The following is a 25,974-nucleotide window of genomic DNA, read 5'->3' as shown; positions in this document are numbered from 1 at the left end:
CTCAATTTCGTGCCTCTCTCTATAGCAGTTCACCACAAATGCCAAAACCCTTCCCTTTACCCAAATTTTGGCTTTTATAGGTGCCTTTGAGACGGGGTTTAAAAATAAAACGGGAATGGCTTTAGTGTGAGATTAATGGCTATTCAAGTCCCTTCTTGAGTGATTTTTCAGCACCTAATGGTTACCCTTCTGCTAGGTTTTCTTTACCCCTTCACATTCATACCACAAGTAATAGCTAGCAAAAATAAAGCTTATTCTTTGCCCACCAAGGTTTGAACCCATGACCTTCCACTCATAATGCCAAAGCACAACCACTATGCCAATTCACATTTGATGATATACACACTCAGCATAAGTTTACATTTCAAGTTCCACACTTTTTCATATTAATAAAACAAAGCATAAAACAACAACACATAATTGGCATACATAGGACTCGAATCCAAGTCCTCTCACACAATCAAAGTACTCTCAACCATATGAGCTAGTACTTTTCCACATCATATTAAACAACAATTAATGTCATAAAGATGCCTTCCTCCTGCATTTATTAATTAATTAATTATTTAATTAATTAATTTTCCCGGGTCTTACAAATACTCCACTGTTTTGTGTTTTAAGCCATAGATCACGCTCAAATATATGAAATTTGAACCCATTAACATTGTAGGCATTATATCGCTTTGCACAATCAATAGGACCCATGGCCAATCATCTGAATGGATATCAAATGATTCATTCCTTATTTAAAACACAAAAAGTAAGAATCATATAAATTATAACATACTCATAAATCAAAGATTTCTAGAGAAAAGATACATACACGACGTGAAAATCACTCAGCAAATTCTTTATGAACCCTTTTGTCTATCACAGAGGAAGATCGTGTGCGACTTCTTAGTTGTGTTCGTATAATGCCTCTAAATTCTCTATGTGAAACATGTAAAATATGTTATCTAATGTTAAATGAAAAACCAAATATATAAAAACGCCTTGCTCTATAAATACTTACTTTATAAATGGGTCAACTATGGGGCAATTTGTTAGCACATGACGATGTGCTTGCAGCTTTTCCTTTGTAGATAGAGTGAAATAAGTAAAACTCCCAACTGGTTTTCTGATTGGTGGGAACAATGTACTTACATTACAAGACACATTATTAGGTTCATCATCAACACGATGCAATCGATTGAATACAGTCTCAATTCCATCTAAATATCTAGAACAAAATGTTAAAGACTCTTCAGCCATGTTTCCTTCAGCTATTGATCCTTCTGCTTGTGCTTTATTACGGACATACGACTTCAATTTTCCAAGATACCTCTCAATGGGATACATCCATCGGTATTGGATGGGTCCTCTAAGCTTAGCATCTTCCACTAAATGAACAATTAAATGAACCATGACCGTAAAAAAGGAAGGAGGAAATAACATCTCCATGTGACACAATGTGAGAACAATTCTACCTTGTAGTTGGTCAAGTTCATCCATTTTCAAAACTTTATTACACAATTGTCTAAAAAACAAACACAAATCAATCAAAATTGAGCAAACTTCATTAGGGAGTGTCTTTCTAATTGCCAAAGGTAGAAGTTGCTCCATCAAAACATGTGAGTCATGACTTTTTAATCCTCCAAGCTTACGTTGTTTGACATCAATGCATCTACTAATGTTACTAGAGTAGCCATCTAGAACTGTTATGTTCTTATATAAAGTTTTGAGAAAGATATCTTTATTTGCATTTGTCAATGTATATATAGCAGGGAGATATCTACCATTCTCATTAGGCCAAAGATCGGGTCTAATACCCCAAAGTTGTAAATCTTTTCATGCTTTTAGATTGTCTTTACATTTATTTGAACTATCATTCAACAATGTAGACACAACATTATCACATACATTTTTTTCAATGTGCATGACATCCAAATTGTGATGCAATAAGTTGTCTACCCAATAAGGAAGTTCAAAAAATATACTTTTTTTTTCCGCCATTGTTGAGTGTCTAACTTAGCATGATTAACTCCCCGTTGTCTTTTGGCCCGTTCTTCAAGTAATGGTTCTTTCCCAAATTCAACATTAATATTTTGAACTTGTTGTAACACATCATATCCTGAGATCGCCAAAGGTGGATTTCTATTTTCTATAGTTCCATCAAATCTCATTCGAGCCAGTCTAAATCTATGTCTTCCATCTAACCAACGACGATGACTCATGAAACAAAATTTACCACCTTTAATAAGTTTCTTAGGAGTTGTGTCAAAATTACATCTAGGACATGCCAACCCAGTATGTGTGTTCCATTCCAAGACCCGGAAAATCACTAATGGTCCACAATATAGCTGCATGCATATCAAACATTTCACTTCCATATGAATCAAAAGTTTTGATACCCGTATTCCATAGCTCTTTCAACTCTTCTATTAGTGGCTGTAAATATACATCAATATCATTTCCTGGAGCTCGCTTTCCAGGAATAATCATGGAGAGAATGAATGAAATTTGTTCCATACACATCCAAGGCGGAAGGTTGTATGGTATGAGCACAACTGGCCAAATATTGTGGCTAGTGCTTAGATTACCATATGGATTAAACCCATCCATAGCCAAACCAAGTCTCACATTTTGAGGGTCTGAGGCAAATTGAGGATGCTTAAAGTCAAATGTCTTCCATGCTTTAGAATCTCTTGGATGCCTTAAGATGACTTCATTTGTACTTCCCGATGAATGACATCGCATATGATCAACTATTTTGAAGGACATAAACATCCTCTGTAAGTGTGGCTTCAAAGGAAAATACCTCAACACCTTTGCAGGAATCCTTTTTCTTTTATTACTTGTAGCACCAATTGTACCTTTTCTTTTTGCCTTCCATCTAGACGTTTTACATTTCTTACAAAAGTCCTTATTTGCGTCTTCTCCAAAGTACAACATGCAATCATTCAGACAAGCATCGATTTTGGTGTAATGAAGACCAAGCTTGTTAATGGTTTTCTTTGCCTCATAGAATGAGCGTGGAATTTTAGCATGTTCAAAGACATCTGCCAACAACTCTAATATCATGGACATTCCCTTGTCACTTATTTTGTAAAGACATTTGATGTGATACAACTTGATCAAGAATGAAAGTTTAGAATATTTATCACACCCTTCATATAAACTCTCTTGACTATCTTGCATTAACTCAACAAAATCTCCAATATCATCATTCCCGGCATGGCTTGACTCTGGACCCATTTCCTTATCGTCCACCGTGTCATTGCTATATTGATGATACCTAAATGCATCATTAACCATGTCAAACATTGGATTTATTTCATTATCTCCTTGCGGCATTACACGTGTTTCATCAGTCACATTTACTCCTCTTCTCTCCCCATGTAGAAGCCACATTGTATATCCTTTTGGAAAAGGTTTAAGAATCAAGTGCTCATACACTAACTCACGATCATGCCATTTGTTAAAGTTGCATTTTTGACATGGGCATACTATTTTCCCCCTTACACCATTATTAGCAAATGCAAAGTCCAAAAATTTGTTTAAGCCATCCATATATTAAGGTGTGTTTCTTGGCATGTCTATCCAAGATTTATCCATTGGAAATAGAGTCTGTTGAAGCCAAAATAATTCATACATTATTTTAGGATAACAATAATGAATATAATAAAGGAGAATAATGAATTCTCCTTTCCTATCTAAAGTAAACATTTGTTGAAAAAACCATATGTATATATAATTTTTGTGTGAAGAAAGCAAAGGTGAGAGACAGAAACCTGTAGAACTATTATTACTGATGTTATTATTAGTAAATATTAAGACCAAAATGGTTAACTAGTTGTACCGGTATATAGAAACTTAAACATTATTACAAATATGGAATGAATTTGGAATATATAATAAAATAGAAGGATAAAATATAATGATTAAACTATAATACATAATATATAAGGATAAGAAATTCTTACATTAACTCTATTTCCAGAAACTGAATTAGTTGGTGAATTTGCAAAGAGCCTTCGTCCTTTTCCTTCTTCACGTATTGCTGTATAATAAAGATGAAAAGGCATTGATGATTAAATTAGAGTCCCAAGAGAGAGAAATTCCAAATAAAGTTCGAGCTTTCTCTGCGTTTGACATCAATGCTTCTTCTGCTACGCTCAAACACAAAGCCAGTGTTCAAGGAAAGAAAGTTTGCATGTGTGAACTTTGTTTTCCAACATCAGACACAGACAAAGATATATGGAAGGTTATGAATGTAACTATGATTCGAATGTTTTCTCTGTACAAATGACATAATACACAAAAATAAATATTTGTTTTTAAATTTTAAAGTTAAAAAATAATATCTTAATTGTGTATTTTAAAATTATAATTACAAATTTACCAGCGTTTAAAGTTTGTTATTAAAAAAAATTAATTGGATGAAAAATTTCAATGAAAACAACTTCAGGAAGAGATGGAAACCCCCCTTATACATCACATTTTATTAATTGTCGTGTCATCTATTCTTACTGCATTTATTTATATAGTAAAGTATATATATATATATATATATATATATATATTTAATTGCGAATTTTAAATATTAGCAATAATTGAATGATATATAATTAAGATCACCAGAAATATTTTTTAGAAGATGACAAAATGAAGTAATACTCGATAGAGATTTTAAAAGATTAAAAAGATCTATCTCATATTAAAAATCATGCATATTTGAATGTTAGAATTTTTGATAAATTTGACTGATTTTGTATTTCATGAAACAATTTCCCTGATGTGGGACTTTTTTCTATTTACATTAAAATGATAAATGAAATAAGAAAATAGTCATTTTTCCAAGTGACCCCAACCATTTATTCATTGTGCATGTTGCTTTCTCTCACTTTTCATTTAAGCACATATAAACAACTAGAAAACCATTATCTTCTTACACAGAAATGAAAGTTCAAAATACTCATTTTTTCTTACATGAAAAATTAATTAATCAATTCATTCCCACTGATTAAATAAATTAAGTTATATGTTCGCTGATGAAACGAGTCAAAACATCATTTTTTTCTCATTCATAGGAAATGCCAATATTGAGAATAAAAAGATGGGTTCCACTACTACTACCAATTTCTAAGAAAAGTACTATATATATTACACAGTTTGTTTTTGCATAGCTTCACTGAATTAATAAAGCTTAAAATAGGAAAAAAGAGTGGAAACTATCTAAATTCAAGAAAGTGTTCAAAGACATCATATAATCTAGATGAACTATTTTACCAAACACGTCATAGCAGTCATAGCAATAATTATAATAATAGGATGTAATAAAAATGATTATTATATTGAAATGATGCTTTTAAAATCACAATAGTTAATTATGGTGTTAAACCTTCTTCAGTATATGGTTTCTGCCTTCTAAGTAGAAGTAGTAAAAGACAAGGCATTGAATGTATGCATAAAAATATCATAGTTCATGAAATGGATATTGCAAACATAGAGTAGCTGAAGCCTTTCATGTCAAGATCTTTAATGTCTTGTTGAAGAACTTTGTTTCTGCCTTTGATATATGTGAAAAGACCCTCAATCTAATGTTATTGTGTAATGAGAATGAAAGTCCCACTTGAAGAAAGTAAAAGTCTACATCAACAAGGGATAATTTACTTTTACCAACAAAGAAAGTAGTTGCAGAAGGTGGCAAAATTCCTAAAGTGGCTACTCGCACTTTAGGAATAGTTTACTTTTCGGTTAATGTTATGTATAATATTAGATAGGACAAAAAGGGTTTCTGATTTGTGAGATGTTGTGAGAACTTTTGATGACAGTTTGGGTGTGATTTTCTTTGCATGATTAATGGAAAAGAAAAAAAAAGTGATTATAAGAGAGAAGAAAAAAAGGATTAAGGTGGTGTTATTTAGTAGTGGGAGGAGGCTTAGGGAACAGTGAGCATGTGCATGTGCAATTGGGAGGCAAGGGGTGTCAGTTTGCTTTCTAGACCATGTGATCCATCAGACTTTGCATTATTTGGTTCCCTTTAACAACTAGTGTGTGATACTTGTAAGAGGGGAGTGTAGGACCACCCTCCCCTCCCTTTTTCTTTTCTTGCTTTGTTTATGGGGTTGTTATCTTTACTGTATTCTCTAACTTTTTGGGTTGCCTCATATAAATTATATACCCCAATATATTTTGGAGTTGGTGTGTGTAACATCCCTAGGGAATATTACTTAAAAATAAATAATAAAAGAAATAATTACATTAATAGTCATCTCGATAAAAATCCCAACGCGGGAAAAATTAATTTCATGAACGCACGCACCAAAACTTATAACATAATCAGTCAAGTATTACAAGTTCCCATTATTCGTGTTTATAATAAAAACATAAAGTAATACATATAAGAGAAAATCCTAGCTCTAATCCCATGCTAACCCTCACTCCGCCATCTGAACATCCTCAGCACCACCTGTACCAACATCTGCTCCCGTGTAACGAATTACACGATCATCGCCACACACAAACAGAAAGGGTGAGCTGAGAAAATAAAATCACAAACATATAAAACACAAGATAGATCATATACCCATCTTATTATATATAATTCTTGGCCAAGACCTTAACCCCAAGACTTATCAGTCTTCAGATCATACAATTGGTTAGCCTTGGACTCGGGAACATGATGCTCACACGAACCTGCCCGCTCGTGGTCCTGCCCTACGAACCTCTCCGCTCGTAGTCCTGCTCTACGGACCTGCCCGCCCGTAGTCCAACACATGTGATCCACCAGCCCCCGTACCTCCCCGCACGTGGCATCTCTCAACGTGAGCACGGAACATACGAACCTACCTCGCTCGTATGCCCACGTGAGAGTAATTGGATATGAACCTCCCCGTTCATATCCTCACATGTCAACACCATCCATGAACCTACCCGCTCATGGCACAGCATCTCCCGATCCAAGTAAAGCATCATTGTCAGTTAAAACAACACACACAACTCGTGGCCTGGTGCACGGCCGCCTGGCGCACCAGCCAACACCGCCTGGCGAAACAGGCCCAGACCGCCTGGCGGTACCTGCCCACCGCCAGGCGCCAGCGCTCTTCCAACGCCATTGTTTCTCGAATGCCGCCTGACGGAGCACTCCCTTGCCGCCAGGCGCCACACGGTGCAGGAGTCTTTCCCAGTGATTCCTATCGCCTGGTGGTATCAACAGACCGCCAGGCGCCATACCAGTAACTTCCTGCTACTGATTTGGCACCCAAAATGGTAAATTTCGCAATTCCAGCATGTCCTAGAGCGTACAGCACAACTGTCTTATCAGAATTTATAAATTCTCCAATCCTACACCTTCCCATGTATAGCCCATGTACCTAACTAAAGGCATTTAGACACTCTATTTCACTCCTCTATCACAGTTAATCATCACTACAATAACAAGGCACGCCATTCACTATCAAATACTGCAGTTTAGGAACATTATCAAATCACCTCTCATTATACTCATTTCACGCTGCACTACCATGCATCTTATTCCACACAATCTCACCTAATCACATAACTTATGTTTAAACTCACAAGTTCCCAAACACTTAAAACTTATAACCAATAATCAAAGATATTTAACAACATTTATGCAGAATACTAAGCTTTCCAATCCTAATCCACTAACTCATGCTATCCAATACTCTTCCTTTACCCAACACAACTATCAAGAACTCATCACGTAATCACCCCGTCAACCACTTCCCATTACCATACACACTTACCTAAGTGTATTATTTCTTATTGTACCCTTCTTTAAGTTCCAATATCACTCTTAGCCTCTTCCTTCACAACTCCCCGAAAACAAACATTAACTATGCCACTGATCCCGATGTCGCCTGGCGGCAAGCTAGTCACCGCCGGGCGGTGTATCAGAACCCAGAGAAACTCCAGGTTGTTGTACTCATGATATGCCAAGTTATCCAGAATTCAAGCCATACTTCACAGACAATATTACCCAATAAATCTTACCTAGTTTACTGTCCCAATTTCTCTTGGCGTAATCTCCTCAATTTCGTCCACCCTATGAACCCTAATAACTCAACTTGGATTCCACCCATACCAATAATCCAACCCTATCCATGTTAAATTATAAAGGAGTATTCTCAAACATTACCAGACCCCAATTCCAACCAACTCATACTATCAACGCATATAGTCACAATCAGAAACCCCAACGCTCCCTGTGCAAAACGCAAACTTAACAGAAAACGCAACACTGTCGCACCGCCTGGCGGACATTCATCCCTGCCAGGCGATTTAAGCCATTAGGAACCAAATCCACCCATAAACTGATGAACCGCCTGACGGCACATGCATGCCCGCCAGGCGGTTTCTGGGCAGAACTCAGAAAACGCAAAAACAGTACACACCAGGCAGAGAATTCATGCACTTATGATCATACAAGACATAATAAGGTGAATACGAATAATGGCACGCGAAGCAACTCCCCTTACCTCTTATCCTCGCTCCAAACCCGAATTGGTGAGTGTGCTTTGAAGCAAAACCTTCTCCTCTCTTGATTTACACCCGTCACACCGTTCTTCCTCTCCAACTCCTCTCTACAATACGCCCACACCAGCTGCTCTCCACCCAACGCTCACACTCCTGTCTTAATACCCCTCCTCTTGATAATTCTCTTCCTTTTCTTTACTCACTACCTTTCTAATTACCCCTTTTTACCACTAAACGAAAATTTAAATAAAATAAAGCTCAATGGTTAATTAAGTCCCCTCACATGATGCGTCCAGCCCTCTAAATTACCTAAAAAGAAAGATAGGTTAGTTCTCAACAAGGTTTGAACCCACACTCATGCATATACCCCAACCAAGGCCAAACCATTCAACCAACACATGTTTCATGATGACTCCTACAATTCTAAGGATTTAACATCATCCCCACGCATTCAATATATAAACACACAAAAATGCATAATTTAAATAACACCCAAGTGGCACACATAGGACTCGAACCCAAGTCCTCACACACAATTAAAGTACTCTTAACCACTTGAGCCAGTACTTTTCCACGTCATAGTTCTTCACATTTATTACTTTAAATGTTCTCATTACCCATCCTATTTAAATAAATAATTAAATAACTATTTAATTTTCCCGGGTCTTACAGTGTGGATGTTTTGAGTGCCCTTCAATACATTTCCCATGTGCTTCTCTACTGTTTCATCCCTAACATACTTTCCAAAACGTTAACCAGATAAGTATCTTATTATCTCCCCCATGTGCTCATTCACCTTCTATGTTAAACAAATTCTCATACTTTCAAGTATGAGTATTGTTCGATCCAAAGTCTAACGAGATATTATTGGATATAGTAGAGTAAACATTCAAATATGAATCTAAATCTCACTTATTTTCTTTAAGGTTTTGAATAGAAATCGATGTTAATTCTGATGTGAATTAGGCTTAGATCACAAATGTGATTTCTCTTTAATGAACCACTCTTCTTTCCTCTTTTCCTTGTTTTCATTTTCTCCTATCTGATAGTACTTTCAGAGATAGTGAAACTCATTGCTACCACCACTACTGTAGCAGCATTTAACATGGTACACATGCATGCAAGGACTTGGAAAATGCATGAGAGTGTTATTATTAGTGGGATTGGTCCTAACATGAAGGCTAGTATAACATCCTAGACAAAAGAGCATCCAATAAAGAATAAATGGGCAATTAATGTGAGGTAGTTGACAATACCAAAATCTGTAAAACAAGGACAATCCACTAAAGTACTCACCAAGTATCCCTTTATTGCAAGGTGTAAGCAACTTCGTGAACCATGCCAACGAACATTGTACCAACTATTTAATTTTAAGAAGTTAATAATAAGCGTAAATAAATGGTTGACTATTATGTCTCTATCTTCTTATAACAGATACATTAAGAACACAATGAGAAATATAATATTCATGCATTTCTTTCATCAATCCAAATGCAGATAGGTTTTTCCTCATTGTTTTCTAGGCTATGCTAGGATGATATATATGTAGATTCTGCAGAAAGTTATAGGCCCATGTCCTTCATATTCTCTATTTTTTTTAGAAGTGTTATTCTACATTAGTGATCTTCATTGTTCTTTCTTCCCTTTTTCTAACTCCTAGGTGAAGTTATTGTACAAAAAATCAAGCACTTTCAGCTTTGTATAGAGTTTCAGGCTAGGGTAATATGAGTTCATACTAGATAATAGGCAAATGTTGTTGAAATGTTGTTGTGCATCAATAAATAATTTTGAAAATAACTATAGGTAAATCTAATTTCTTCAAGAAATATTGCTGTGCATTAATTTGTAATTAATATTTCTTGCAAATTTAAGAGATTATAAATATTTTTTATACAATATATATTACAGACAGGAGGAATAGGAAAAAAAGTGTGATAGGATAATTGATTTATGCATTAGTTACTCGCGAACAAACTCACAAATTCGATGGTGTTCTTGAATCTCTTAAACAAGCTAGAATATCCCTACAACACAAAATATTTTATTTGAAAGCTACTGTGCAAAACCTTAATAATCAATTATGATTGGAGATGAAAAAAGAATTGAACAAAGAAGTGACAAAGCAGAAAAAACTTTTTCAGTATTCTCCATGTTCGTGAATGCTGTGATGAAAACAAACTCATGCGTATGGCAAAGAAATCACAAAATTTGCTCACAATTTAGCAATTGAGTAAAGAATCATAAAAAAACATATATGAAAGGTTGAGTACCAAAAAAGAAGTTGAAGATGATGATAGTTAGAAAATAAAAATGAACAGACCTCATCTGTGATGCAAAACAAAGATTGAAACTGAAAAATTAAAGAAAGTACCGAAAGAGCAAAAATTGAACGCACTTTGATTGAGCGCACGAAAATTGAACGCACTCCGATTGAACGCACGAAAAGAGGAGCACGAAAATTGAACGCACGATTCTTGGCAATGGCAAATCTGAACGCACTCTGATTGCAATGGCTATGGCACAGTTACTTGGCAAAATCGCACGTAGTGACAAAATCAAAAAGAGAAATGAAAATAGAGCAAAATCGAAAGCAAAAATCGAACGTAATAGCAAATGAAATGAAAACGAAACCAAGGGAGATGAAGTATGAAAACGAAATTGAGAGATCGAAAGAGAAAAATCGAAAGACGAAATAAGGAGATGAAGTATGAAAACAAAATTGGAAGCAAGGGAGAGCAATCTTCGTTATCTCAAGCGGTGGTGGAGGAAGTTTCCATGAGACAGTGAGGAAGAACGGTGGAGAACGATGTGCAGCGGTGGTGGAAGACGGTGGAGAGTGGAGAACGATCTTCTCCTTTGAGAAACGACCACGCTACAAAGGAAAGCAGCACTGCACCTCTGAGACAGTGAAGAAGTGAGGAAGAAAGATGGAAGATGTGCGACGGCGGTAGAGGACGATAGAGACACAACCACAACAAAGGAAAGCAACACCGCACTGAGACAACACTCAACTGATACACTAATGTTTCTAAAACATTAAAAATTACAAAATTAATTAAAATTTAAATTTTATGGGGGTTCTTTAAAAAACCTCGGTACTTAACTGGGGTTTTTAAAACCTCCAGTATATTATATTTTACTGAAGGTTATTATAACCCTAACTAATTAATCCCTTCTAAAATTAAATATTTTTGTAGTGTAAGCAACCTATTTAGAAAGTTTCACTAATTAATTCCCTTAAATAGAATAAGTATTACCCTCTACGGGTTACAATGAGTATGATGGAAACCAACTCCATAGACTTAAAGCTCCTCCATGTTGAAATGCAGAATAGTCATGCTTCAAATGAGACTGGCCAACTTTAATGTCATGCTTTCAACATAAATCTACTTTGTTGCACATGTGCTTGATTAATTAATTAATTTTCCACTTCATCAGATAATCCAAAAAAAAATCATATACTAGGTGGCCAAATTACATAACCCAAAAATTATTTAGCTTGGCACAAAATAATGATGTTTACAATTTTACAATGTTATAAGGGAAGGAACATAAAAGCAAATAAACTACACTCCACAAAAGTATATTCCTTTGAGCTCCTTCTTCTTCTTCTTCCATTGTTCGAGCCATAGTCCTAGTTAAAGGCCCAATGTGAGTCCTTTCAAATGGTCCTCAATCATATCCTCCCTCTTGAAAAGGATTTATGTTAGTACAAATGACTTTGATGCTTAGAGATTTGATGAAGATATAGCATAGTGACTTGATGAGGTTGTGAACAATTGGTAGAGATTAATGAAGGCTTAATAAATTTATGAAGACTTGATAAAATGATGAAGACTTGAAGAAATGGTGTGTTGTTCAGGCTTGAAGTGTGCTTAATCTAGCTAACACGTGAAGAACTTGAAGCTTGAAGATTGAAGCTTTACTTGAAAATTATTTGACCCAAAATAGGTGTCTTGTGTTTGGTTGTAGTCTTTTAATTTGTTAAAAAGGTTTTTAAAAAGTTAATTGGCTTGTTGTTATAGTTCTAATATTAACATATTAAATCAACTAACTTATAATTTAATCAACTGATTTCACTAAAGTCAAGTGAAATGAACAAATTGAACAAATGAATCATCATGTTGAATATGTTAACTGATTTCATAGAGGTTTGTGACAAAATCATTCTGAGCGTGAAATTAGTGTGAAATCTCAGAAAATCACGTCCTCTCTAAATTACACAGTGTTGTAAACGTTAGTGAATAGCTTCTTGCAAGCTTGAAGCCTTTGTGGCCTTGTGTGGGTGCCTTGAAGAAAGCTTTACATTGGCTAGAGAGAGCCACCACCAAGGTTTGGTCTTTCTTGGGTGTTTGGGTGTTGTCTGGTGTTATTCCTGATGAGTTCAAATTTTTGCCCTCATTTAATATTTAAATTTTGGGATTTAATTGAATTTTAGTGCTTATAAGATTGATTTAATCAGGATTTATGATTATTAGATTTTGGAAAGAAAAAGTTCAGGAGCTAAATGCACCCCCAATTTTTATTTTACACACTCCTCCTGCAAGTGGGCCATTTAAAAACCTGTTTTGTACCCTTAGTTTCTACTAAATTACACCCTTCTTACCACTTAAATCCAACTTAACCAGATCATGCCATGTGGCAATCCTCTACTAATTCAACTGGCCAACAAAAACATGACACATGTGTAAATTCAAGCATTCATAAACCAGCCAATTAGAGCTTGCCACGTCATCATCTCCTTCCATCTCCAAAATCAGAAACCTTAGCCTCCATCTCTTCAATCTGCCGCACCTACACCTCATCGATAGCCACCGCAAACTCGCAATCAGCCTTGCACCTTGCCAGAAATCACCTTGGCAGCCACCACACTGGTAGCCACCGGAAACTATGGAATACAAGCACCTTGGCAGAAATCACCTTGGCATTTGCAGAAAACACACAGCCACCATGAATACAAGCACTAATCACCTACACCATCTTCTTGTACGAAGCCGCAATGGAGAACGCCACCACGAGGAACAAAAACGCGCATAGCATCCATGCTTGAATCGGAGCTCCACCGCAAGTAGACGCTGCAACATCGTCAAACCATCGCGCACCAGATTTGCACGACCACCAAGTGCCATGAACGAGCCAGAACCAGCACCACCACTTTCTGCATGTACACCGTGAAGCCATTGCAACAACAACACCTCCATTCTTCACCACTATAGTGAACGCGAACAACACCACCATCCTCCATGTTTGTAACTCGTCAGAGCAACACCTATTGGAACATCAAAGGCACCACTACGGGTACCTATAGAAAATGCGAGCCATTATTGACGCAACAACCACGATGTAGATCTGCGGGAACGAAGTAAACCTGCACAAAACACCAGAAGAGCATCGCACTATGGTTCCCACCATCACGTTTCAACAACCATTGGGAGTAGCAACCTCGCCGGAAAACGTGAAGCAACGCCATGGAACGCCTTCGTGAATGCACTTGCAGCTAAAATGCCGTCAATCTGCACCATCATAAACCGGCGGCAATAGCCGGTGCAGGTGAATCATGGTGGAGGTAGAAACCCTAGTTCTAGAGAGAGAAAGCGCACTGTCACATGTCAATCTATCATTGCATAATCAAATGATCAACGAGTCAAAATCTGGTCAGACAGTCAACTCTGGGCAAATTCTAGTAAAAAATCTGGTCAATATTGCAAAAATATTCAAACAAGAGGGACAGAATTGGAAATTGGATAAAAATTAAGTTGCTAAGTAATTCATTAATGATTTTTAATTAATTATCTTTAATATATCTCAAATTATCAGCAGAGAAAATCATTTAAATATTTTAAAAACTGATAAAATCTATTAATTATTTAAGAAATATTATATCAAAGATAAAAGATTTCAGCAATACAAAAGATAAAGTCCAAGTCCAATCAATGCCGATATAAAGAGACCCAAGGGAGCACATGAGGGACACTTAGAAATCTCTGGTTTTGGCAACTACCATCCATCCATCACATCTCTCGTTCTTCCATCTCTTTTATTTTTCTTTCATTCATCATTTATCATATATTCCATCCAACCCATGAAGAGTTAAGCTTTTAAGGTTGATTCCACTATAATTTCTTAACTGGATTCTAAGGTTAGATGAATTAATGTATTTGTTCTTTTGATTTTTGTTGAGATTTATTTTTCATCTATGTCTTTTAGTTCTTAATCTAGTAAAAGTAATGATTTTTACATTATAGCAAGTTAGCATAGTGTTAAATCTACATAACATAACAATCGTATGAGTCTAAGGGTTTTAAAATTTTACTTAAGTTACTTTGATTAATTTTAGAAACTTTCATATGATTGCATGAGTTTTTGCTAATAAGTGAGAAGTTACTTTGATTAGAGGTAAAAACTTAGATTAGAATTAATCAAGTTACTTTGATTAATTAGCTTTTTACTAGATATAAGGGATAAAATAATAGACATGATTAAGAATAGCAATGTTTAATTTTGAAGTTACTTTGGTTAAATTTACTATGATTAATCTACAAAGTTCTTGCTTTTGATCGAGAAGTTACTTTGGTTAAAAGTGAGGACGTCAACAAATTAATTAAGAAGTTACATTGATTAATTTGAAATCTTAGACAAGAAATCAATAACAATAATCTTTAGAAAACCAATGATGAATCCTATTTTGAAATAGTAGTGAAATTGACCTATTTACTATTAATGTGTTTACAATCTTTTATTTGCGTGTCATTTATTCTTTGCATATCAAAACCCCATATTTTTATAGTTACTATTTTTAATTGCATTTTGGATAAATTTTTATAACACTCAAATATTTGAAATCAATTCCGTATTCATTGAGAGACGACTCAAGGTTAGCTTAACCCTAACTAGTTTGTTCACTACTAACTTGGCAATACTAAAGTTGCTAAAGTTAAGTAGTGGTAATTTGATTACTTCACGACAACGATATCAATTCCAGATTTGCAAGTGAGATTCTTGTTGTGTTGAATTAGATTATTGTGGGATTCAAAAGTCTTGGTGTGGTGTTTGGTTGTTAAAAGTGTAATCTTGTGAGGATTGTGTAAAATTTTTGATATACTGAAAAAGTCAGGTTGAGGTTGTCTTGACTAACTAGATGTAGCTCACCATGAGTGAACCAATATAAAAATCCTTGTGCATTGGTTTGATTACTCTTCTCTTAATTGATCTTTGATAAAATCATCAAGAAACCTATTTTAGTCAATCTTTTTGTATAATGCAGATGCCTTAATATAATATGTTGTGTAAACCTATTTTAATCTTGATTGACAGTTTGATCAAATTTTGTGTTATGTGTTAATTGCATTTTTTGCATAATTTTTACTAGTTTTTCAACCTGTTGACCTGGTTTCTTAATCAATTGAATTATACTGATTTCATTGCATGATTCTCTATGAAGTGATTTTAATTTGTTAATTTTGTTTTTAATTTGTTAAAATGTATGTTCTAGGTGTGATAGATTGCTAGAGACTTGGTCAATTGAATTCAAACAAGATATTTTTAAAAAGTATAAAGTTGAACCTATTTTTCAGAAAGAGCCAATTCAATTCTCACCCTTTTCTTGGGTAAGAACATCTTTCACATCTTACAATTTGTCCCCAAATCAATTCTTCTTCATAGCCAACAATACTTGTAGAAGGAGTCAAATCACAAACATTAAAACTAGAGTTGACTCCATAAGCAATAGGAAGATTGATGAAGGATTATCTTGTTTTCTTTTAGAGTTATGAATATGGTGAAGTTGTTTAAGAAAGCTTTTGAAAATTCCCACTGGACATTAAGATAGCAAGCTATCTAGATGTGAAGGTTCATTTCTCAAGCTTATGAAAGGAAGAAGAGAGTTGGATTCAAGCTTAAAACACACACGAAAATAACAACATTTAAATAGCAAAATGAAAGAAGAAACAATCAAAATGGAAAGTATAGAAGATGAACAATGGAAGAAGCACGCCACTCATAGGGGGATCTAAGCCAACTAAACCCTAGAGATGAGTGATGGTGCCGCCACTTGCAAGCAAGATAAGGCAAAGGTGAGTTCACTTATAGGAAGGAGAGCTCGCGGAATGGTGGTTGAATATACAAAGTTTATAACAAAATGATCAAACCTTTTACAAGACAAGGAGCACCCTTTAAAAAGGAGTTCATAGGGGTCCTTTAGCAAATACGAAAACATGAAAAAGATTAACTTTGCAAACCCTAAACCTAATGCTAGAGTGATTCTCGGCCAAGTGAAAGGAGGTGATTGGTGGATGCATTCCCATGAGGATTTTAGGCCAAAAGAGGAAGGAGACCAAGTAGCCTTCTAAGGAATACACCAAAAAGGCAAAAGGAGACAAGGTACATGTCTACTTTTGCTTTTACTTTTTGCTTTTTGCTTTTCTCTCTCTTCCACATCATCCACGTGCTCCAATCACCATGTGCCACCTAGCCATGCTCTACTTTCTCTTAATTACCTACAAAACAAGACAAACAAGGATTAGCATGTTGGTTTAAGTTAATCTAATCTTGGTCAAAGGTCAACTTTGGGTCAAAGTCAACAAGTCAACCAAAATAAGTCAACTAGAAACCAACTTAGGGAATTCAAACTAAAGTGATGCAAAACAAAGATAAAGGTGATGAAATAGAAGACTCCCCTTTAGACATGCTTCTAGTGATCCTTCTTGATTGAGCTTCTAAGGAGGTAGTATGGTTGGTCACGCCTTCATCAAAGATCTAACCTATATGCATTATCATTTATTAAGACATGAGTGAACAAGTATAAAAATCCTTATGCACTGGTTTGATTGTTCTTCTCTTAGTTGATCTTTGATAAAACCATCAAGAAAATTATTTTAATCAATCTTTTTGTATAATTCATATACCTTAATGTAATATGTTGTGTTAACAATTCTTATACTGTAAATATGAATTAATCTTGATTAGTAGTTTGATCAGATTTTGTGTTCTATGTTAATTGCGTTTTCTGCATAATTTTTCTAGTTTTTCAACTTGTTGATCTTGTTTCTTATTCAGTTGAATTATACTCATATCACTACATGATTCTCTGTTAAGTGATTTCAATCTGTTGATTCTATTTTTAATCTATTAAAATGTATGTTCCATGTGTGATATATTGCTGAAAACTTGGTCCATTAAATTCAAACAAGAGATTTTGTAAAAGTCTAAAATTGAACCTAATTTTCAGAAAAAGCCAATTCAAAGCCTACCCCCCTCCTTCTTGGATGAGAACATCTTTTACATCTTATAATTTGTCCCCAAATCTATTCTTCTTCATAGTTAGCAACACTTGTAGAAGGAGTCAAATCATAAACATTAAAACTAGGGTTGACTGCATAATCAATAAGAAGATCTAACCTATATGCATTATCATTTATTTCATGGATCACTTAGAAAGGACCATCTCTGCTTGGACTAAGTTTAGACTTCCTTTGGGAGGGAAATATATCTTTTCTTAAAGGTAGCCAAACCCAATCTCCTTTGTCAAAAACCATTTTCTTTATCCCCTTGTTGTTGTATACAATGTATTTCTAAGTTTTCTTTTCAATTTGGTTTAGAAACAACCATTTCCATTTGGACAAAGTTGAGACTTCCTTTGAGAGGGAAATCTATCTTTTCTTAAGTGTAGCAAAAACCAATCTCCTTTGTCAAAACCCATTTTCTTTGTTCCCTTGTTGTTGTATTCAATGAATTTCTAAGTTTGCTTTTCAATTTGGTTTTTTATATTCTCATGAAGTTTTTTAATGAACTCCACTTTAGACACTCATTCCTTATGTACTAAAGAAGTCGTATTCAAAAGTGGTTGTAAATCAAGTAGTGTGAGAGGGCTAAAACCATAAACAACCTCGAAGGGAGAAAGGTTAGTAGTCTTATGAACTACTCAATTATAAGCAAACTCAACTTGTGGAAGAGGTTCATATCAAGACTGCTTATTGCCTCTCCAAATGACCTTTCACAAATTGGACAAGGATCTGTTTACTACCTCAACTTGCGTATCTTTTTTAGGGTGACTTGTAGTAAAAAACAAAAGTTTATCTCGTAACTTTTCCCTTAAAGTTTTCCAAAAATGGCTAAGGAACTTAACATCCCTATCAAACACTATAGTCTTAGGTAAACCATGCAAACAAACAAGGTATGAAGTGAGCCATTTTTAAAGTTGAAGTCGTGCAAAAATGACATCACTTTAGTTCAAATCATTTTTGAAGTTGAAGTCGTGTCAAGGTGGCACGACTTTAGTTCAGAGCATTTTAAGCTGAAGTCATGTCACCCTAGCGTAACTTTAGTTTAAAATGCGATGAAACAAAGTCACTTCACCTTGACACGACTTTAGCTTAAAACTCTACACGTGTCATCCTGAAATTACTTCTTCACAATGAAATCACTACAAGAATGTTGGATTGTAGCTTCTAAAAAATAATGTTGGACCCTAGTATGATGCAAATGGCGTCGACTTAATTGTTGCAAGCCTGATTCTAAGAAAAAATATTTAAAAATGAAAATATGTATTCTCGTGAGCTTTAACAATATGGTTTTATTTGTAATTTAAATGTAGTGTAGGTTTGGTTGTTGCTTAAAGTGAATTAATTGGTAAAAAAAAATAGGTTTAATTACTTAGATGATACCCACTTTGGTAGAGGTGTGTCAGTATGGTACCCGCTTTTAAAAAAGTGTCAATTGCATCCCAACTTTTGGAAAGGTGCTTCAATTAGGTCCCTTTCAAACGGAGATGATTAACACTGTTAACGACGTGCCACGTGTTAGTCTGTGCTTTTTTTTATATATTTTTTAATTTTTTTAATTTTCTAATTTTTTTTGCAAAACAAAAAGAAATGCCATGTGTCAGGTCCCTGGTGTGACATGTGGCATTGTCATTGTCATTGCCACATGGCAATGCAATGCCACGTGGCAATGCAATGCCATGTGACAATGCAATGCCACGTCTCAGTGTCAATATCAAATGTCATTGTCTTACTTTCAATTTAGTCCCCATATACGTCTCAATGATTCAATTTAGTCCCTACTTATGTATCTCTTATTCAATTTTGACCCAAATTTTTTTAATAATTAAAATCCATTTTTAGAGAATTAAAACTTATTAAGTATAAATATTTTTACAAAAATTAAGTATTGATATTTATATTAAAATTTAGAGGTAAAAGTCTTTTTATTTTAGTCATTTTTAATAAAAAAATATTAGTATAACATTCATACAAATAAAAATTTTGGTTTAAAATTAGTGAGAGACAATATTGTTCTATTTTGAAAAAAAAAAGTAATAATTAACAAAACATGAGTACTTAATAAAAAGTAATCAATAAAGTAGTTTTTAAAGAGTCAAATTTAATAAAAAATATTCGTATAACATTTAATAATAAATTTGGTCTGAAATTGGAGCGAAATAATATAAATATCAATACTTAATTTTCTAAAAATATTTATAATTAATTAGTTTTAATCTTATAAAAAATAGATTACAAAAATATTTTAATTATTAAAAAAAATTGAGACAAAATTGTATCAAATACACATAAGTAGGGACTAAATTGAATCAAGAACACATATATAGGGACTAAATTGAAATCAACCCAATGATATTTCATAGTGACACTAACATGTGACATTGCATTGCCACGTGGCACTGACAATGCCAAGTGTCACACCAGGGACATAAGACGTGACATTTTTTTTTTGTAAAAGAATTTAAAAAACTTAAAGAAAAAATAAAAAAACACAGACTGGCACGTGGCACGCCGTTAACAACGTTAATAACTTCTACATGAAATATACCTAATTGAAACACTTTTTCAAAAGTTGGGATGCAATTGATATTTTTTTTACAAGCAGGTACCAGATTAACACACCTCTACCAAAGTGGGTACCATCCGAGTAATTATACCAAAAAATTATTAATGTTTTTGTTGTCTTAGCTGACACATGTATGTCACAACCGAAATCACGACGGCACGACAAACCAAAAATTAAAATTTTGAAAAAAAAACAGTTTGGAGTCACCACTATAGTTTATTCTAGAAAACTACGGAAAAACCAAAACAATAAGACGAGGTCTGCAAAAAAAAAAACAGATTTTGGGTCCGCGAGTCGGTTACGAGTGGGGAAGGTATTAGCATCCCACAACACCCATCCTAACACGATACCTTTAATTAAACATGCAAAAGGATGCGATTTTCCAAAATATTTATTTTCCCCAAAAATAATAAAAAATGAATTTACAAAAGAAACAAAAATAATTTTTTGATTTTTTTTGGATCGACGAGGATTAATCCTCACTCCTACGTATCTCCATTCACAATGAAGAATCAGGGGTAACATCGTTCTTTGAAATCTTTTAAGAATTGTTGATTTGATTTTTTCTTATTTTTTATAATTATGAAATTTTTTTATGTTTTTTTGGTATTTTTTAATTATTTGAAAATGAGTATCACGTGACGCAAGCGGCCAGACAAACACTAAAATTAAACAAAGAAAATTATTTTTTTATATTTAGTTCTTTATATTATTTTTTATATATTTTCTAGAAAAATAAATTTGAAAATTGGTGTCACATAGCGCGAGCTACCGAACACACAGTAAAAGAGATGAAGAAAAATATTTGTTTATGATTAAAAAATATAGAAAGAAAAACGAAAAAATAAATAAATCAAAAGAATTAGAAATTGACAATGACATACCTTCAAAATTTTTTGATATATGTTCTCTTCTATATCAATCTCACCCTTTCGTTTTTCCAACAAAGGAGGTAAGAAGGAGGTGCTTTTATGTGGGTGGTAAGGGAAGAGAAAGAGGAAGTGCAGCTAATATTTTCTTTCGATTTTCTACCTCCTTCAATATGTTTTTTTGTTTGTTTTGAAAGAGGGATAAAAAAAGGAGGTGTATATGTGGGAGAGGTGATGGGAAAGAATTAGAGAAGTGTAGAGAATATGTTTTTTTCGGTCCCTTTTCATGGAACAGACTATTTATTTATATTCACAAATTGCAATCCTACCCTTAATTGTAATGAACAATATAAGGAAGAAATTGGTCATGATAACAACACATTACGGAAATCAAATCATAGCAAATTAGAGCACAAAATCAATCAGGATCAGTAATGTTGATTCTAACCATTAACAAATCAGAGCACAAATATCAATCCTAATTAATAATATTGATTCTAGTCATATAAAGAAATATTGCTTCTAATTATTAGAATCAATCCCAATTATTAATATTGATTCTAACCATATGAAGAGATATTGCTTCTAATTATTAGAAAATAAATAATTGAGTTGTTGGGCTCATGAGAAGGAGTGTGATAATTAAAAATAAATTGAGCTCTTCCTTTCTTTCCTTTTTTTTCTTTTTTTTTCATCTCTTTTTTTTTTTGCTAAAATTAAAGTTTGAAAATCTTGGAAGAAAATTTTATTTCACCCTTTTTTATTTTCCATTAACTATTTTTTTTTTTTTGAAAATAAATTTATTCACCCGAACGAATTTGGGTGTTGACAATGTGTCTCAAACTAATAGCATTAAATGGCGAATGCATACGTGATTGAATTAAAAAAAAATAAATTATTTAGTTAAGTGTTAGGTGGGAAAATTTTGAGATTGCACTTCCCCCCTTTCACCCATCTTTGGTTGTGAAGTGAGTGCAAAGAGTGACAAGTGACGAGCCTTCAACGAGCATCAGGAGCCTTGAGCGAGCTTCACGTTTCTTTGTGAGTTCATTCACCCTGCCAACCTTGTGCGAATATTGTGTGAACAACATTTGCAAATGAAATCCCTTTCTTTGTGAACACGTAGAAGAGCAAAACCCATTTCTATGACAACAAAACCCCTTTCTCTACGAACGACATGGAGGGGAAGGATTTTTTGTGAGTTCAAATCTTGAACCTTATGTGTGTCAAGGTGAGCTAGTTTTGAATAGGTGTTCAACTATATATTATTTGTTTTTTTATGTCGTTTTACACTTGGAATCAGGTGGTCCTATGATTGGAATTAGTGAGTGTTAGGGTGAAGCAAAGATTTTGGAGTAGAGGTCAACATTGTGTTTACAACTACACAAGGTCAGTTTTATCTTTGGATAATAATTAACTAATGTTTATGCATGAATGGTTGATACATATATGTTCATCATTTACCGATTAGTTTTAACTTTAGACTGATGCCAATTTTGTAAACCTTTTACTTTTGAATTCATAGTGACTTCAAGGCAAAAAGATTTACCAAGTAATTTGATGTTTGCCATTTTAGTTTTGAATGAATTAAATCATATATTGAATGCAAAACTTGAATGAATTGGCAACTTTTGAAAGTGAAAGAATTGCATTTAGGTAGGTTCTGGGATGTCTTGAAACAAGCTTTGCATTTTCAATACCAAATTCAATTGCATCGGCTTAGCCTACGCTGCATCGACGCCAATTTTCTCATTTTACGTTAGCTAGGTCCCAAATAATATTTTACTCCTAAAATGCACAAGCTTAGTTGACACATAATTTGTTCATTAGCGTCTGTCCAACCATTGGGAAGAACACGACAATTCTTTTTCCCCATTTGACTAACACAATGTGATGTAACTTCCATGATATTATTGTCGACCATCCCCCCATTGCTAGGACGATACTATCTTAGTAATCGACTTTTGCCTTGTAATGTACCGTTTTAGCCTATGCTATATGCAAACATTCATTTAATGAATTGTGACAAGGTAAGATGACTTATATTTGTATATTTTCTTTATCCACATCCATTTCTTTATAAATAAATTAGGAATGATTTTTCGTTTAAATCCACTATGGGCAGTTCCTTAATTAGGAAAAGAACAACCCTTATATTCAATATCAAGATTTTCACAAGTCCCCCCTCCCTAGTCTTTACAAATTGACTACATAAACATCCTAATAAAAGATCCTTTTATTTTAATTCAAGTATCCTAAAGTAAAATAAAATGTAATAAAAGAGTATTGTCTAGACTTGAGAATATTTTCATAAATTCATGTGGTAAGGAAATAAGACTAGTTCTTTAGTAAAAATAGGTTACTGTTATAAAATAAAACTAATAATAGAGAGAAGAAGTAAAGGAAGAATAGAGAATGAGGAGCAAATTTTTTGTGTCTTATTACTGATAGGAAGAGTCCTATTTACATCTACAACATGGTAACTCATAAAGGATACAATACAAATATTTACATAAAGAGTAATGAACCATATGAGTATCAATCATATCAATTATATGAGTAGCTTTATCAAATCAATGGACGACCATTAATTCATAACACTCCCCCTTGGATGTTCATTGATAAGAGAATGTGTCTCGTTAAAACCTTACTAGGACAAATCTTTTGGGATAAAAACCTAGTGAAGGAAAAAAAGTACACCATTCTATATAATATTGTTCTTTACATCTTCTATTTCTCCTTCTCATGTAAACTTACATCATTAAGACGACGAAATTCAATCTTGTGAACCAATTGCTCAAAAGTTCTCCTTGACAAATACTTTGTAAATAAATTTGCTACATTTTTGCATGAATAACTCTTTTGGATCTCTACATCATCTTTTCAATTGAACAATGCACTATTGTCTTCATATATGGTTGTTGATTCCATTCTTCTCAAGGATAGACCACAAGTTTGTCGCACATATTATATTTATAAATAGGACTCTTCCTATCCATAATAAGATACAGAAAAGTTGCTTCTCATTCTCTCATTCTCTATTGTTCCTTTACTTTTTTTCTCTATTATTAGCTTTATTTTATAACAATTATAACATTTTTATTACTCAGTGATATTTTCTTTCTAAGCTTTTTAACATTAAATAATAAGGTACGAAAGGCATCTATATAACTTTTGTCTCCTAAAAAATTGACATTAACAATGACAACCTTTAACTTTAAAGAAATATTCATCAACATCGATCAAGAAAATAATATCATGTACAATAAGGTCTTATCTATGAGAAAGTAGACGACATCTCAACCAAAATAGAGTTTCAATATCTTGATCAAGACTTATTCAAAGAGAAAAATATGAAAAGAAGATGTATGAATTTGAGAGAGTAGAAAGTATGAAATTTTCAAACTCTTTCTTCCAATTTCTTTTAAAATTTCGTTTCTAAATAATATATTTTTATTCTAAAGCATTTTAAATTACTTATAAAAAATTATCTTATAAAAATTTTGTATCCAAGCAAAAGATTAAAAAATTATAACAAATATAAATCTTAGATGATATATGGTCAAAAATTTTAAAGATTTTGCCTACACTCAAGAACAAGGTAAGTCAGAATATGTTAGGTATTTGTTGGTAAATTTATTAGACATTTAAATAATTTTATTTCTTATATATTTAACAAATATAAACATATGCCATTAGAAGTTTTGCCTACATTAAACATTTGAAGGTTCAGAGTATTGATAATTGACTATTTTGTTTACAATCCTTGATAATTTTGACACTCATTTAACTTTAAAGGAATTAAGTTTGTATTTTAACTCCTAAAACTTTAGAAAAACGAAAAAGGATGTGTAACTAAATTTGTAAAGAGTTGGTGGAAATTTTACTCATAAACTTTAGTTTTATGTCTTGAAGAATGCAAAAGAGATTCAAAATCTCAAAACAATCAAAAGTGTTCAATGGATTTAGAATGAACACGACACTATATTTTTTTTACTATCATTTCACATTGTTCCTTATTACTTCTTTTTTTATATATATAAAAGTTAACTCTAGTCGTAACTATTTTATTTTTATAAAAATTGTTAAATGGTCGTGTGTGAAACAATTTTTTTTCAATTTTCCATTTAGAATAAAAGGACCAGTGCCAACTTTTCACTCGGTGAAATAAAAAAAACAGCCTAGCGAAAATTAACTTTTAGATTAATACTGTCTAGCTTTTTCCACTTTAGTTTTTTTTAATCGGGAGGTATATCAATATTTGACCAATGATAATTATTTTTTAACAGCGAACAATCATTGTGCTTATCGTACTCGCCTTCGTCTTGTATATACGAATGATGTCCACGACATGAGTTATTGTCTTTTCAAGAGCCACGTATAACACAATCCAGTAAATTCATCCATAGTTGCATGGCAAGAAAAATCCAAAGAAATCAGATCCATGCAGAGACAGTAAAAAGAAAAACGCTGTATCCTTTCAAAAACCATGTCCAAGTTCACAAAATAGAGACAAATACAACCGCACCCCGGTTCAATCACACTCTTGCTGGCTGATCAAAATGCCATGCACACCAACACGTACTCAACATACCCTTCAACTTTAATACAGTTCTTCCATCATCATCACCACAACCACATTCTCTTTCGCCACCTCAATTTCTTCACTTCAACACACGTCAACCTCGGCAAATTCGTGTCATCGCATAACCAAATCTCCATGCATGTTCCAAGGACCTTCTCTCTTATATAATACCTATAAATACCCCTAACATCCCTT

At 33.6% G+C, this 25,974-nt stretch overlaps 1 pseudogene across 1 annotated transcript; it reads right to left on the bottom strand.

Annotated features, from left to right (window-relative positions):
- Nucleotides 1-716: 716 nt before the first annotated feature.
- LOC114166351 (uncharacterized) lies at nucleotides 717-11,483 on the bottom strand (annotated as a pseudogene). Its single transcript, XR_014985123.1, has 2 exons — nucleotides 9,778-11,483; nucleotides 717-4,148 (listed from the first exon to the last, which is right to left on the bottom strand). The product of XR_014985123.1 is annotated as an uncharacterized LOC114166351 (transcript).
- Between the last annotated feature and the right edge of the window lie 14,491 nt (nucleotides 11,484-25,974).

This window comes from Vigna unguiculata, chromosome 10 (assembly GCF_037176805.1).
Source record: "Vigna unguiculata cultivar grain cowpea cultivar isolate G323 ecotype 2 chromosome 10, ASM3717680v1, whole genome shotgun sequence".
NCBI classification, from domain to species: domain Eukaryota; kingdom Viridiplantae; phylum Streptophyta; class Magnoliopsida; order Fabales; family Fabaceae; genus Vigna; species Vigna unguiculata.
The sequence above is the reverse complement of the archived record's forward strand: the minus strand, read 5'-3'. Positions and strand labels throughout refer to the sequence as shown.